At 38.7% G+C, this 16,081-nt stretch overlaps 1 long non-coding RNA gene across 1 annotated transcript; it reads right to left on the bottom strand.

Moving 5' to 3' along the window:
* Window positions 1–4,946: 4,946 nt before the first annotated feature.
* On the bottom strand, window positions 4,947–15,779 carry LOC144979535 (uncharacterized). Its single transcript, XR_013646726.1, has 3 exons — window positions 15,515–15,779; window positions 10,251–10,509; window positions 4,947–9,778 (listed from the first exon to the last, which is right to left on the bottom strand). It is a non-coding gene; the product is annotated as an uncharacterized LOC144979535 (long non-coding RNA).
* Between the last annotated feature and the right edge of the window lie 302 nt (window positions 15,780–16,081).

Raw genomic sequence — 16,081 nt, 5'->3', positions numbered from 1 at the left:
TTCCTCAAGCCCTTTTAACTGTACATCTGGAATGTTTTTACTATCCGATTATCTTTCTTTTTACTGGCGCTGATATGACCTAAATGTGTTGCAAGCGCCATAAAACCCTAAAAAAAAACATAACAAAAACAGACGGTGTTTAAGCTTTCTAAAGCTTCATTAGTCTTTATTCTTTATGAAGCTCTTGATATGTGTTTATTAGTGTACCACATTACGAAATCATCAGGACATAGGGCCTTTTCTGTCTGTAACTGTAATATTTCTGGTAGATCATTTATGAAAATAAGAAAGACTACAGCTGAGGCAGGATCCTTGTGGGAGACCTTCCTCTAATACTTCTCTGTTCTACAGTTCATTATTAATTTTTGTTTGGATTATTCTCTTACGTAAAATATTGATTAATCCAGAAATGGAGTTTTCCATCATTTCCGTAGTCGCATCATTTTTTATAACAACCTTTTCTTCCATACTTTATCATAGGCTTGTTCGAGATCAACAAATACGGCAACAGTACCATCATGGAAGCCATCTATGATTTTTTGACTTAATCTAAAGAATTGGTCTTCTGTTCGTTGTCATACCCTAAAGCCTACCAGCTAAATAGCAAGTTTAGTAGGCTACATGTCTCCAGCCACCAATACAACCGTTATTGACCATGCTCTCAGCAATCTTTCCTACACATGAAGTGAGATACATTGGTAACTGTAGTGTTATAATGAGGTTGTCAGTGGGTATAATAGTACGATTCAATAAGTCACATTAATTTGATGAGGTTGTAGCAATTTTAATGCCAAGAACCCAAGTCAACCGTAACAGAAATCGCATGCAAACAAAGTCAAAGACTCAATATAAGTGAAGTGTTACAGTACATAAATGTAGTTTCATATCACTACCTCCACCTTACTTTAAGTTTTAAGTTAAATTTGTAAGCCCTGTGTTTACATCATTAAATTGAACAATATGCAATAATATTACAAAAGTCTAATTAAGTACATGTATAATATATTAAATGATAGAGATATTTCAACTGTTCCTTACTTTCCAATTATCCCCGCTTAATTTATACTAAGTTTTTACATTCTCTATTAGCTTTTAAACCATTTAAATTGTTCATATTAAATTGTTCTTGTATCTGGAACTTGCATCTGGTATAATCCAAAGAATTCCTACCTAACAGCCTCTTTGACTTTCAATTATTCAAATGTATGCACTGATTAAACTTATTAGTTGTAATTGTTTCTTGACCAGGATATGTCTTCATTTCGATTTTGATAAATTTTCTTCAGCACTAGTAATACGGGTAAATAAATTGCGTTTACCTGAAAGTTGATCAGCTAAATACTATCCTGAAATACCATGACAAGCTCAGTCTGTTAATCAGACGGTCCCTAGCATCAGATCAGGGCCCGTTCTAATGAACGCGGACTAACTTTAGTAATTTACTAGTCTAGTAAATGACTAGCTAGTCTTTAGCCCAAGCTTAGTAAGTGTCTAAAAAAATCGGATTCAATGAGCATTATTTAGTCTCGGACTAGCTGGGCTTTAGCCTAGAAATGGGCGTGGCAAGTCCTGACCTAGCCCTTGACTCTATCGGTTGTTTTGTGCTGCTGTATGGGTTCTTCTGACGCAAAAGATGTAATCAGCACCACATCCGCTTTCGTTTTGTTTATATTCTATTTCCTTTTGAAATTCATTGACGAAAATGGAGCTCAACAAGAGAAAAACTATAACTTTTCAAACCCTGAAACTGCAGCCCTCCTGGAAAATACAATTATGTCGAGATTGCAGCACTCCGTGACAGTGCGAAAAAAAGAGAAGTACATATATTTTTTCTTTGTCACTAATGAAATGAAAGAAAAATAGGCTATAGCAAGGTCACTGACATTGGGCATCTGTAGGACTGTAGGCTAATACACCACCTCAAACATTTGTCAGTCCATATCTTTGCTTTTATGAGGTCTATTTTCATTTTGAAAAGTTCAAAGTGAACAACTAAATGACGCCGATTCAGTGGTGTATTTGGTCTATCATGAAATTAAATAAAAATAGGCTACAGCACGGTCACTGACACTGGGCATCTGTAGGCTAATACACCACCTCAAACATTTGTCAGTTCACATCTTTGCTTCTATGAGGTCTATTTTCATTTTGAAAAGTTCAAAGTGAACAACTAAATGACGCCGATTCAGTGGTGTATTTGGTCTATCTTCATATGAATAAATATTTTATTATTGACTTTTCCAAAATTCCAATAGGTCATTCATTTGTATGTCGTGATCTATTTTTCCTTGATTTCAGCTGTCTCAGCTCTCAACTATACTTTTCTTTCTCAATAAATAATTCATTTTCTGTTTGCAATGTATTACAGAGATGTTGATTTACCACATGTAAAAATTTCAAAGTTGTATCTGAAGCTGTTTCCTAATTATACTTGATTATCCATTGGGATGCTGTGCTTTGGTCACATTTTTTCCTATTAAGCTATATAGAGATTTTCCACCACATAAACAGTCATAACTTTTTAACCAGTTAAGATAGAGCGATATTTTTTCACTCTAGTTAATGTTTCACTCCCCTTTATTATTCTACGCTAAATTAATACCCATAGCCACTATTTTGAAAAATTCTTGCGTGCCTACTGTAGGTCCCTGCCACTCACAATGTTGCTTTGTATTTGTATACCTCTAGACTACTTTGGATTGTGTTTATCTACTTCCTATCTCCCTGCTCTGCTCTCTAATCCACCCTTTTACTACTTGGCAAGAACAGGCAAGGTGGCAACCCGGTCTCGGATTTCTAAAAAAAAAAGAAGAAAATTAATGAAAAAAAAAAAAAAAAAGCAGGTTGGCATGTTCAATGAAAATTTTAAAGCATCATAATAGCCGACATGGCACCCATAATTTATCAATAAACAATATAAATAGATGTACTGTAGTGCGGATGTTAGGCAATAAATTTCACCCTACCTCTTTGCCCCTACTAAGTGGGGCTTTGTTGTCTTGTAGTATGACACTTGCATTTGGACCAGTAGGCCCAAGATTCAAGTCCCTTCCTGAGTGGTTCAAAGTCGAGTCATTGAAAAAGGCTCCTTATTGAGTAATTGGCCATTAAAAGTAATGACTCTGTCGGGGAAAAGTTGTGATATTGCTGTATTGCTATTGGCTTGGAGCCCCTTACAGAGCTTTTAGCATGTTTAGCAGTATACAATCTAGCATCTGTGTCAGTTGCTACAAAAAATGACAAAAGTTTTAAGCTTTCAACTCACTTGAATATTTAGAACAAGTCAACAACCAGAAAAATTCGAAATGAAGTGGAAGTGAAAATAAACTTCTTTCTAAAAGTAAAAGGTTGTTTTTTTTTCTTTTTAAAATAAATCCCCAAGCGGTGTCTTTATTTATTCTTTCTTTTTTTTCAGTGCAAAAAATAACAGAAAATCGCTGACGCGTCAAAAGTTATAACCGCAACAACATAAATGCTAGGATAATGCTCTTTATATATGCTCAATTATTTTTTTTGTCTTTTAGAAAATATTTTTAAAAACTAATAATAAATGAAATTCTACCACAACATTATCATATTTAAAAAAAATTATGAACTTTTGAAAAATTAGTAGACTAATTTAATACTGTTCTGGTTTAGGGCAAGCCGTTTACAGGTTTGGGGCATGAGCATACATATTTGGGGTGAGGGGGTTTGGTATCTATTTTCGGTTTTTAAGCAAGGTTAACTGATAATACCTCATATGTATTTACATCAAACTAACAAAAGATGTCAAATAATTGAGTTTCTCAAACAGTTGAGAGTTTAGTTTAACCAATCTGCAGTTAGAGCTGTTGGAATTTGAGGTATAGAAAAGCATACAGATTTAGGGCGACCTACCCTAGTACATTTGATAAGCAAGAAATAAATCTTCACCCTCTCCAGTCAGACCCTACAAATATTTAATGATAAAATGCCAATTTAAGAGGTATGACTGATAATAATCTACACTCAAAAGCATGACATTTTTTATGCAAATAATTTAAAGGATACAGACTAATTATACGAGTAAAGTTTGCTACAACCAAAATAATAAATAAAGATTTTATGGCAACAAAAAGCAATCAATAGAACTGATTCCAGTGCAAAATGAATGTCCTCACCAATCTCATTACATAATCATTGATTTACATATTTTTTTTCTCCTTTTTCATTTTCAGGTCGGGGAAAAGATCAGAATGAGAATCAATGCGGAATTCTCAAAAACCGTTCGGTGATGGAGCTAAAAAAAAATTCAAGGACAAGAAAAGAATAGTCCAAAGTCATGTTGATTCTGTAAAGCAGACTGGAGGGGGAAACCAGGACCCTCTTCAATCTTTACTGAACAAGTACCGGTACTCGTCATTTTTGGCGAGTGTAGTACCATTGTTGATGGTATTCAAGGTAAATTTCTGCAATTATAATAGTTCCATACATTGTTCTGTATACAAATGTAAAAGGCTGTCATCTAGGCATTCCATGAATAAAGTAGTAGTAGTAGCATATGGCTACACCTCCAAATTTTTTTCGTCAACCCAGCTTCTAAAGTCTTCCTCTGCCCTAAGGACGGTTTCGTGGCCACCTTCAAGTTTAGTGACTGGAGAGTGGAGGACGATGTGATCGCTGGTCTCTGGGGCTGCCTGACATGAATAAAGATAGTACCTTACAATATTTTAAACAAGTAATTTGTACTATGTTTGCATGCATCTTTTGTGATCGTCTAATATTGACTCATCCTTACAATTGCCTATGCACAGATTCATTGAACAATATTTTTCTCTAACATAACTATCCTCTTTTGGTAGTTAAGTCTCAAAAGTATATCACCTCTATTGCATATCTAACAACTGCATGTGGGACACGTTTCCTCTTGATTTTTTATCAATTTTAAAAACATTAAAACAATAAATGAAGACTGAAGTCGAGTATCAAAACAAGATTATTCACATTTAATAATTCAATGGTAGTTAAAATCTTGAAATTTACTTTACACCATCAATCCTGAAGTAGCAGACAAAACTATATGAATATTTCAAATTTGAAATAAGTGATGGAGCAAGAGCTTTTGTGTCATAAGGGATTGCCATGTATTTTTGATCACAAATCGTCAAAGTGGCATCACGCAACATTGTATTGAAATTCCACTTTGGAATTGGGTCCTGTAAAGATTTATTTTGTTTCATTTAGTGTTTTATATAGGGCAAGCCAATGGCACAGCGAGTTATCATGCTTGCATATGAATCAAAGTGTCATGGGTTCTATTCCCAGCAGATTTGTTATTTCTGGGATTCATGGGTCTCAAGATCAGAAAATAAGATTACACTTGGATTCATTTCATGGTTTAAAAAAAAAAGAGCCAGAGACCCGTAATTATATGATGCAAATTTTACATTAAAAATCGATTGATATCGTATCATATTAAAATTGATATAAATAGAATTAAAATCATTATAATTTCATAACAATTCACCTTTTAAAAAAAACACCACTGTGTTCCTTCTCATTAAGTTTGTAATGGGTAATCTGGACTTGAAGTGCAACTTGTGAATTCTATACTTCATTAATTCAAATTTATCAACAATTTTCTTTACAGTAATGGGCACTGAGAGTTTGTTCCGAATCGCCAGCAAATTTATTGACATCTCGTAATCTGGGTTACCTAATCAGTAAGCCAAATTTTTGTACAAAGTCTTAATTATTAATAGAATTACACCATAACAGACTAAAGACATAATTCTTTCTAAAATGATCATTTAATTATAATAGAATTCACGAAACTAAAGAAAATCTTAAAGAGCTTTATAATGCAACACTAATGCTCAAAGCGCTTTACAAGGGGTCCATGACGAACAGCAACATTTAGAACGGGACATGACGTCTGTTAGGCGATATTACAATTTTTCGGACAGAGACAACACTGTTAACGGTCAGGTACTCGTTTTACACCTGAGTACGGTGAGAGAATGTGAGTAAAGAGTCTTTTCCAAGGACTCAACTATGCGCCGAGCGAGGCTCAGGGCCAGGACCTTCCGATCCAAAAGCGAGTGTCATACCACAAGACCACATAGTCACTAACAGTGTATTTAACATTGACAACAGTACTGAAAGGACTATCACGGGTAACAAGTTGGTCAAAATGGGGGACATGGAAGTGACAGTGGGACCACGAAGTATAACATAAGTGTGTTTGTGTGATTTTGTTTAATCAACGTTCTTTATTTGTTTGTTTTTAATGGTTTTACGGCGCTTGCAACACATTAAGGTCATATCAGTGCCAGTAAAAAGGAAGAAAATGGGATAGAAAAATGTTCTAGAATTATAAATTCTCTTCTGTTTTTAATTGCTTGCGACACATTTAGGTCATTTCAGCACCAGTAAAAAGGATGCAAATGGATAGTCAAACAATTCTAGATTAACAATTCAAAGCACTAATAAGTAAAACAAAAAGGGAATGGTTCTTATATGGAATGGATGTAGATTCCAAGAGCATGCCATCGGTGTACTTAGTTTGAAGTCACCTAAAAGTGTCGTCCAGGCACAAGCACAGATCCCCATTAAGAGGAACACACTCAAATGCTTACTTATCACATATTACATATGTAAAAAAAAATACTGGTTCCCCCTTAGAGAAAAATACTCAAACAAAAAGATGATTTACAAGGAAATAAAACAAAAATGTTTACTGTTGCTGAGTCCATCGTCTTCTCAAATATATTTATATTAACACTTTTAAGCACTGACGAACAGTTTATAAGGATTTGTTTAAAAAGTGGGATGTAGTTCTAAAATCATCTTAATTAAATGGCCAGCAATTCATGTTGCTTAAGGAGATAACATTGTTCAAAAGTTTTTATCATTCCAAATTCTGACTTTGACCTGAAGACAATGTGGTATCAGAAAAGTTTCAAAATGAAATGACGTTTTTTATTTCAGCACCACTTGATTTCATAATGTGGCCAGTTTCATAATTCACAGATATAAATGTTGTTTTGTTTCAATGAAGTGAAAAAGATGTTCTAAAGATTATTTTTCCTCCACAGCTTCAACACTAGCCAGACAGATGGATATGAATGAGATTAATGAAATCAGTTTTGTTGATTGCTCTGTGGTGGAGTCAGTAGTTGTAGTAGATGATTTGTCAAATCAGTTTCAAAAGGAGACAACAGAAACTCTTCCCCATACACCAGAGGAGTGGAATGCCTCAGATGGCATCAGCCAAAGATTACGGCAAGCTGGCCCCAAGAGGAGATGACAGATCACTGACAATCCATTAGTGGATCAATGGCTGCAGTCAGAAATTTTGAAAAACAACTCCATTATAAAAAAAAAAACAACTCCATTGTTGAACAAAATACCCTAAAAATTGAATACATGAAATTTAAAGATGAGGCATATTAATTATGACACTACTTATAATTAAATTATTCTTTTTATATGTTTTGATATTATAGCTGTCATCTGCATTTTTTGCCAAATTGGGACCTAAAATTTGCCCCCAAAAAACCCAAAATTTGCCAAGAAATTTGCCAAAAAGACCAAAATTTGCCGAGGAGAACTAAGCGTTTCAGTAAAAATTAACATGCGATACAGAAAAAATATATATATAAAAGACAATTTATTACATTTAAGGAGGCTACATTTATTAATTTACACAATGTAAAGTGATTTATGCGCCCAAACTTTCAGACAATCACACACACACAGACACACACACACACACACATACGTGTATTCACACACACACACACACGCACACACACACACACACACACACACACACACAAACGTACACTTTCAGTCAGACTCATCAAAGGCCTAGTTTTCTTTTACTACTCAAAAAAAGAGGCATCGATAAACTTATTGTAGTAAAGGAAAACTAGTCCTTTGATGTTGTTTTCTGTGAGTCTACGCCTTCTGGAAGACAAGACAAGATTGTAAAGAGAAAAGCTTTGCTCAGCATCAGCTGACGAGCATGATGAGAAGGCATACCGGGACGCCAATGCAGCGAGAGCTAGAACATAATCTGCCACAGACTTCCAAAATAGGGTCAGATCTATAATTCCAGTATCAGACTCTCTCACAGCACTGGGCCCCAGTTTCTCAATATACCTCGTGAACTCATGCTGAGGAATGTCACAAAAATTGGGAATTGCAGTGTATGCAGATACACTGCGAGCACGAGACCATTATCCGTAGAGAATAGCTTCCCTTGGTTAGGGGCCAGGCAAAGCTGCATCATTTCTCAAGTTTCGCACCTTTTTTTCGTTATTTTGTTTTCGCTTCTTTTTTTCCCCAAAATTTGCCACACGATTTGCCAATTTCCCCAAAATTTTCCACGATTTGCCAATTTTGGGAAATGTGCGGATCGCCCTTATTTGCGGCCGCAAAAAATGCAGATGACAGTTATAGGAAATTAATTCATGTATGAAAATCACACCTGGGAGCGTTCACAAATGACGTCATCATTTAGTTTTTATCTATGACCCAATTGGTTTCTAATGTCTTGAATTTGAATATTAATTCAATCACATGTATTTTGATTCAATTTTAAAAATGGTTTAAAGCAATCCATGGAGACATGTTGCAATACATTTGTCCGTAGTGTAGAAAAAATTGGCCTCATAATATCTTAGAAAATCGCAGTTAAAACATGTCTTATGAATTGCCTTAAACCATTTTTTAAAATGGTTCTTGAGATTTTTTAATTGTTATTTAGAGGGGTTTTAGTCCTGTATTTATCTCAATCTGTACTTTTGATATAGCTGATATGTTTTTGTTAAAATTTACTTAAAATCGCATGCGTGCAGTGTTTAAGACCTTTTTTTACTACAATCACTCCATTGTTCCTTATGTTATTGGTAGAACAAATCCTCTGGAATAAATACAGATTGTTATTTTGGCCTATTGTCACAAACTTGTACAGTGGCATGGCGATTTAAGACCCTTATCACAAATGTGACTTGGGACTATCCTGGGCATTGGCTAAGCGGCTGGTATAATGATTTATACAAAAGGTCTTACAATATGTAATTGTCTTATGACAATAGAGCAGTTAAAATTTGATTGCCTTAAAAAAAAAGAAAATTTTAATGCCCCTTTGTCTTCTGTTTGATAACCGACTCAGGCATGAGAATTCTTGTTTAGTTTTCCAATTTATATCAGACCAATTCCAGAAAAAATTACAGTGAATGCACTTTAATACTTCCTGCAAAACAGGTTTGTTTTTGTTTTTAAGGGTTTTACAGCACTTGCAACACATCAGCGCCAGTAAAAAGGAGTAAAATGGGATAGTCAAAGAGTACTAGATACCTGATAGGCGACTTGTAGTTATATGATATAGAAATATGTTTCCATATGCTTGAACAATATTTAAAACAGTATGACATTTATGTAGCTCATCACAAAAAGAATACTGCACACAGTATACTTGTATTGATGTACTACATCACTGATTACATTTATTTCCTGATTAGAGAGGTTCAACGATATTTCTAAAAGCACTATTAATCAAAGTCAGCCAGGCTGCCTTGCCAGCAGCAAGACGTTCTGTTCAGATGCTCCTTTCTGAGTCCCAATAGGAGAAAAGTTATGATTGCTGTCATCATCATCATTACGGTTGTTTTCTTCCATGGGTAGGCCAGCATCAACAGCAAAGTTGTGGAGCCAAAAACACACATAAATAACCTTGCAGGCTCTGTCAGGCGTCATTCTGAGCTCGTCATGGAGACAATTCCATCTTCTTTTAACCCCTCCAATGACTCTGTTGAAATGACAATAATTGCTTGTACATGTACACTTAAAACCAATTAAAATTAAATGGACCTCTCTCTCTCTCTCCCTCTCTCTCTCTCTCCTCTCTCTCTCTCTCTCTCTCTCTCTCTCCTCTCTCTCTCTCTCTCTCTCCTCTCTCTCTCTCTCTCTCTCTCTCTCTCTCTCTCTCTCTCTCTCTCTCCTCTCTCTCTCTCTCTCTCTCTCTCTCTCTTCTTTTCTCTCTCCCCTCTTTTTTTTTTTTTCTCAGTCATTTAATTAGAATTAGAAGGCGAAGAATTATAATGGTTAATCTAATGACAATTACAACTTTTTTTTGGGTTAATTTTCTTTCATTTTCATTGATCATTTGCAAATTGTATTGTAAAGTGGATATAAAAATAAACCTGAAATATTAAATTTAAAAAATTATCAAAATGTTATTGTTTCCTGGAGGGTGGGATTATATGACTGGTAAAACTTACCTTTCAATTGTGCATTTTGTGACACGATGGGCGTTAAATGCCTCTTCTCCTCTATTTTGGGGGTTTTGGTATTGGGGTCATTAGCCAATTTCTTAACATATAACCACTGTCTCCGAGGATCACACCATCCAAAGCCCTGCGATGTGGATTCTCAAATGCAAAGAATAGCCCAGATTTCCTAAAAAAAATTTGCATCATGCACTGAACCAGGCCACTTAGGAACCAAGTTTGTAACTTATAAATTTGCATCAGAGACGACCTAAAAATGGGAGAAGGAAAATTTTGCATATAATAAAACCTGCAATAAAATCTAAATCAGGAAGTGTAGTCAACTTACGTACAGTACAGCTCTCGCACAATGGCCTCGTATAAAATAATAAATAAAAAGAATAAAATTCCCTTTATTCATCCCATAGGAGAAATTTGTCTCAGGGTCTATTCCAAGGGAAGAATGGAATAACCCAGGCGTCAGGGAATGGAGATGGGATGAGGGTGGGGGAGTAGTAGTCATTGGGTGACCTTTTAACAACCATGTACTTTGTGTAACATACCATGACGACTCAACAAAAGGCTAGTGGGAGGCAAGTGACTGACTGATCAATATGTTGATAGACCTATGCCTAATAAAGCGAATGATGTGTGACAACTGACTGATTGAGTAACTGTGCCTGATGAAAACTGATTGGGTAATGAACGTTTATGTGAAGCCTGATGATGTCTTTTCTTATCATTGGGACGGTGCTTTATTATTACTTGGTTTTGAAGAGCATTTAGTAGTGGTAGCGGCTGAGAGTGGTGGGGTTAGAATGGATGGAGGCAGAGGAGAGGGAAACAGAGGAATAAACCATTGCATTGTTCCAACTTGCCCCTTTTTCTGATGTAATGTAAGTGGTAGAAAGGGGGGGGGGGAGGATAGTGATAGTCGGAGGGTTGTGATTGGGTAGCTAAGTCTGTCAGATCTCATGAAAGTACTTTGTGATAGACTACCTTCCTATCCAAAGGGTAGCAAGCAATTGTTATTGTCTGTTTCATGCCATAGAAACCGGGATAAACCCTGGCTCTTTGGGCTTCATGCCTCTGAAGGACTGTTATTCATTAAATTTTTATTTTTTTTTTCATTTCAAATATTTAAAGATATTTAAACGGTCTTTGATGTGAAGTTGGTCCCTCTAGCTCAATTATTAGGGTATTCGCTTTACATGCTAAGGGCAAAGTAGAGATTTTTATTTGACCCCACTGACCACCCAGGAATGATGGGGAATCTGTATTTGTTAGATCTGGTGGAAAGTACTTTACAATAAACCTGTGTCCTATCCAAGGGGTAGCAAGCAATTACTATTGTCCGTTTCACACTAAAGAAACAGAGATAAAATCCCGCAACACCAGCCTTGCAGCTCTGAAGGAAGAACTATTTGATGCGATTACTTTCAGCATGATGTCTTTGTGCGGATGTGGTCTAGTGATATGACTATGACACTCGCTTTCGGATCGGAAGGTCCTGGGTTCGAGCGTCGCGCTCGGCACATACTTGAGTCCTTGGAAAAGGCTCTTTACTCACATTCTCTCACTGTACTCATGTGTAAAATGAGTACCTGGCCGTTAGCAGCCGTGCCTTTGTCCGAAAAATTGTAATATCGCCTAACAGGCGCATGTCTCGTCCTACATGTTAAATGTTGCTGTTGACCAGGGTCCCAGTTGACATAAATACTGCAGAAGAAATTCAGTCACTGCTAGTAAACCCACCACATCTTGATAAATATAGCAGCTTAAAAAAAGCCTTGATCAAGACCTTCGGCAAATCCCAGACCCAGAAAGACACAGAACTCCTTAATCTTAATGGTCTTGGTGACAAACGCCCAACTGCTCGACTGCGCAAGATAAATGCACTGAATGATGACCCTGTCACTCTGAAACGTGCATTATTTCTCATGAACCTTCCCCCGGACATTCGAGGCATTTTAGCCGGGCACAATCTTACAGACACAGAAGAATTGGCTGAGGCAGCTGACAGGATCTGGGAGACACGCATGTCCGGTGTGCAACATATTTCCTCATCACCATTCCTGACTTACCCTCAGCAGGATGTAACAACCACACGACCACAGTCAGAGGAGACTGTTGCTGCAATTAAGACAGTCCGCCAACGTGGACAGCCTCTTCAACATAGCATGCCCAACTCTATTTGCTATTATCATCAACGATTTGGACCAGACGCCCGTCGCTGCCAAGATGGTTGTAAATTTTCCAGTTTACTCAAACTCAAAGGAAACAAACAAAACTTGCCTTCTTCGGGAAACGCTTCGGCTGGCCGATGAACGTGGAATCGGTCAGCAATCCAAATTCAAACACGTTTTCCATTTATGATAGACGTTTGGGACAATCTTTCTTGATCGATACTGGTGCTGATGTTTCTCAACTCAAGACCGCAGAACATTAACACCTTCTATTACACTCTCTGCTGCAAACGGAACATCAATCAAAACCTGGGGTAAACGCACCATCACTTTCGAAATAAAATCTAATCAAGTCCTCAATCACGAATTTTACCTGGCAGATGTGACACGTCCCATCCTGGGTGCGGATTTCTTTGTTTCTAACGCCCTGATAATTGATCTAAAAGGAAAACGACTCTTGTCTATGGACAACATTTCTGTTCCACTTAAATATACTAATTCACCCATAAGCCTTGCCGGCCTCTCAGTGCACCCAAGTACTGCATACTCTGACCTCCTTCAACAGTTTCCAGACCTTGTCATTCCCCAGTTTAACTCATCTCGCAACAAACACGGCGTGGAGCATCACATAATCACCAATGGGCCACCCGTCCACGCTCGAGCGCGCCGTCTCAATCCAGAAAAACTGACTGCAGCAAAGGCTGAATTCTTCAAGATGGAGCAGATGGGAATCATCCGTCGCTCTAAATCAGCATGGGCATCCCCTCTACATGTAGTTTCCAAATCGGATGGCCAACTGAGGCCTTGCGGTGACTACAGACACCTCAATGTTGTGACCAAAGATGATCGGTATCCTCTACCTCATATTCACGACTTCAATAGCCGCCTTTCTGGATGCAACACCTTTTCCAAGATCGACCTGATTAGGGGCTATCATCAAATTCCCATGGCAGAGTCGTCAATTCCAAAAACAGCAATCATTACGCCATTTGGGTTGTGGGAATTCGTGCGGATGCCATTTGGCTTGAAGAACGCTGCCCAAGCATTTCAAAGACTCATGGATGGCATTTTGAGAGACATACCTTTCACTTTCGTCTATGTTGACGACATTTTGGTTGCCAGTCATTCACATAAAGAACATATTGAACACTTACGGGAACTTTTTCAACTCCTCTCTACAAACGGACTTGTGATCAACAAGGCGAAATGCGTTTTCGGTGTTAGCGAGTTGGATTTTCTTGGCCACCGTGTGACTGCTGAAGGGATTCTTCCACTACCGGACAGGGTGGCTTCTCTACGTGACAGTGCCCCTCCCACTGACCGTGCCGGCCTTCAGCGATTCCTTGGCTTGCTAAACTATTACCACAGATTTATCCCACACGTGGCAGACTTCCTTGCCCCACTACATTCTCAGGCAAGTGGCAAAGGACAATCCATCGTGTGGTCTGATGACTGCAATACGGCGTTTGAAAAGGCCAAGGAGGCTTTGAAACACGCTGTTCTCCTTCACCATCCCCTACCAAATGCCCCAACAAGTCTTACAGTTGACGCTTCCAACTCAGCTGTCGGTGCACAACTTGAACAAAAGCAAGGTCATAACTGGGTCCCGCTTGCCTTCTTTTCTAGGAAGCTCTCAGCCACAGAAAAAAAATACAGTGCGTTTGACCGCGAACTGCTCGCCGCTTACAGCGCTGTCAAACACTTCAGGCATTTCCTGGAAGGTAGGGCATTTACATTATTCACAGACCACAAACCACTTGTCTCCGCTCTCTTCAGTCAAACTGACCGCTCGCCTCGACAAACAAGACACTTGTCTTACATCGCCGAATTCACCACTGATATTCAGCATATCACAGGTCAATTTAACGTGGTAGCTGATGCCTTCTCGCGTTTTAATATTATGACGCCCACAGACTCAGCCATTTGTTCCATTACTGATTTCACTAAACTTGCATATGACCAGGTTCACTCACAGGAAATGAAATCTTATCGCAAATCTACCACAGGTCTTACACTTGAGAACACGCCCCATTCTTCCAACGTCATGGACTCGACAAATTTTTGACCAGATTCACGGTCTCTCCCACGCCGGCGCACGGCCCACACAACGCGCCTTCAGTCAACGTTTCGTTTGGCATGGGATGAAAAGAGACATACGTAAATGGTGTAAAGAGTGTCATCATTGTCAATCTTCCAAAGTGCATAAGCACACCCGAGCACCACTTGTCGACCGGCCACTACCAACGAATCGATTTAGTAGCCTCCATGTTGATCTCGTTGGACCACTACCCATCAGCCAAGGTATGACTTACTTGTTTACAGTCATCGATCGCTTCACGGGGTGGCCAGAGGCAATTCCTCTTCCAGATGCTCATGCTTCTACCTGTGCTCAAGCTTTGATACACCATTGGATTTCCCGATTTGGTGTTCCTGAAAACATTACTTCCGACCGTGGCGCACAATTCACATCGGCACTTTGGACAGAGTGCAACAGGTGTTTGGGCATCAACGTCAACCGAACAACCGCATATCACCCTCAAGCAAATGGGATGATTGAACGATTCCATCGCCAACTGAAGGCAGCACTGAAAGCCCGGACCACAGGCACAAACTGGTATTCGGAGATACCCATTGTGTTGCTGGGGATTCGTACATCCTGGCGAGAGGACTCTGGCTGTTCCCCCGCTGATTTAGTCTACGGTTCAACCCTTCGTCTTCCAGGAGAGTTTTTGTCGTCGACTGGTCCTGAAACATCTACACAAAAGTCAGAATTCGTTCAGCGGCTACAAAACACAATACGTTCCATGAAACCACCACCCCCCAAGTTTCACGGCCAACAGTCCACATATGTGCCATCCAACCTGGCATCTACTGGTTACGTTTATGTGAGAATTGACTCGCACAGACATCCGCTCCAGCGTCCATACGACGGCCCTTATCGGATTATTGACAAAAGGGACAAATATTTCATTTTGGACATGAAAGGTCGCTCTGAAAAGATTTCCATCGATCGACTAAAAACTGCACACCTCTCACACTCAGACACTAACATTAGCCACACAACAGCCAACCCAAAACCATTGACATTACCTCATTCAGATGACACGCAACTGAAACGCGTGAATTCGACCCCTGTCACGGGACGCCTGGCGACAACAACTCGATCAGGTCGAGAATCTCGGCTACCACCAAGATTCCGCTGAACAACTGTTGCGCCCCGCTGGGGGAGGGGTAGTGTGGCGACCAGTTATGTCGGTGCTTCGCACGAACATTTGTCTTACATTTTAAGCACTACGACGCACTTCTATTGTATTCAATGTTTACTTCCGTTTTCTTAGTCTTGTACGGTTCGTCCTCTGATTAGTGCTGGGTCGAGTTTGAAACGATCAAATCGAGCGGGTTTTCGATCGAGTCCTCTAAAATCGAGTCGGTTTCGGGCGGGTTTCGAGTCAGTGACGTCATCGAGCAGTGATTCGTTTGAAAAAAAAAAAAACACGAGCATCTCGGTTGCCACAGGAAACTTCACAGTCCCCTCCCTCTCTTATGTCTGTGGCTGGCTTGACTGCAGCTGGTTATGATGGGGGCTGCCAGATGGCCAAGTTCAAAATTGGTTACTAAGAAATGTTTTTCTATTATTATTCATTTTTAAAAAAAAAT

This window comes from Berghia stephanieae, chromosome 1, assembly GCF_034508935.2.
Source record: "Berghia stephanieae isolate SIO BIC M18660-M18661 chromosome 1, UCSD_Bste_1.3, whole genome shotgun sequence".
Lineage (NCBI taxonomy): Eukaryota > Metazoa > Mollusca > Gastropoda > Nudibranchia > Aeolidiidae > Berghia > Berghia stephanieae.
The sequence above is the reverse complement of the archived record's forward strand: the minus strand, read 5'-3'. Positions and strand labels throughout refer to the sequence as shown.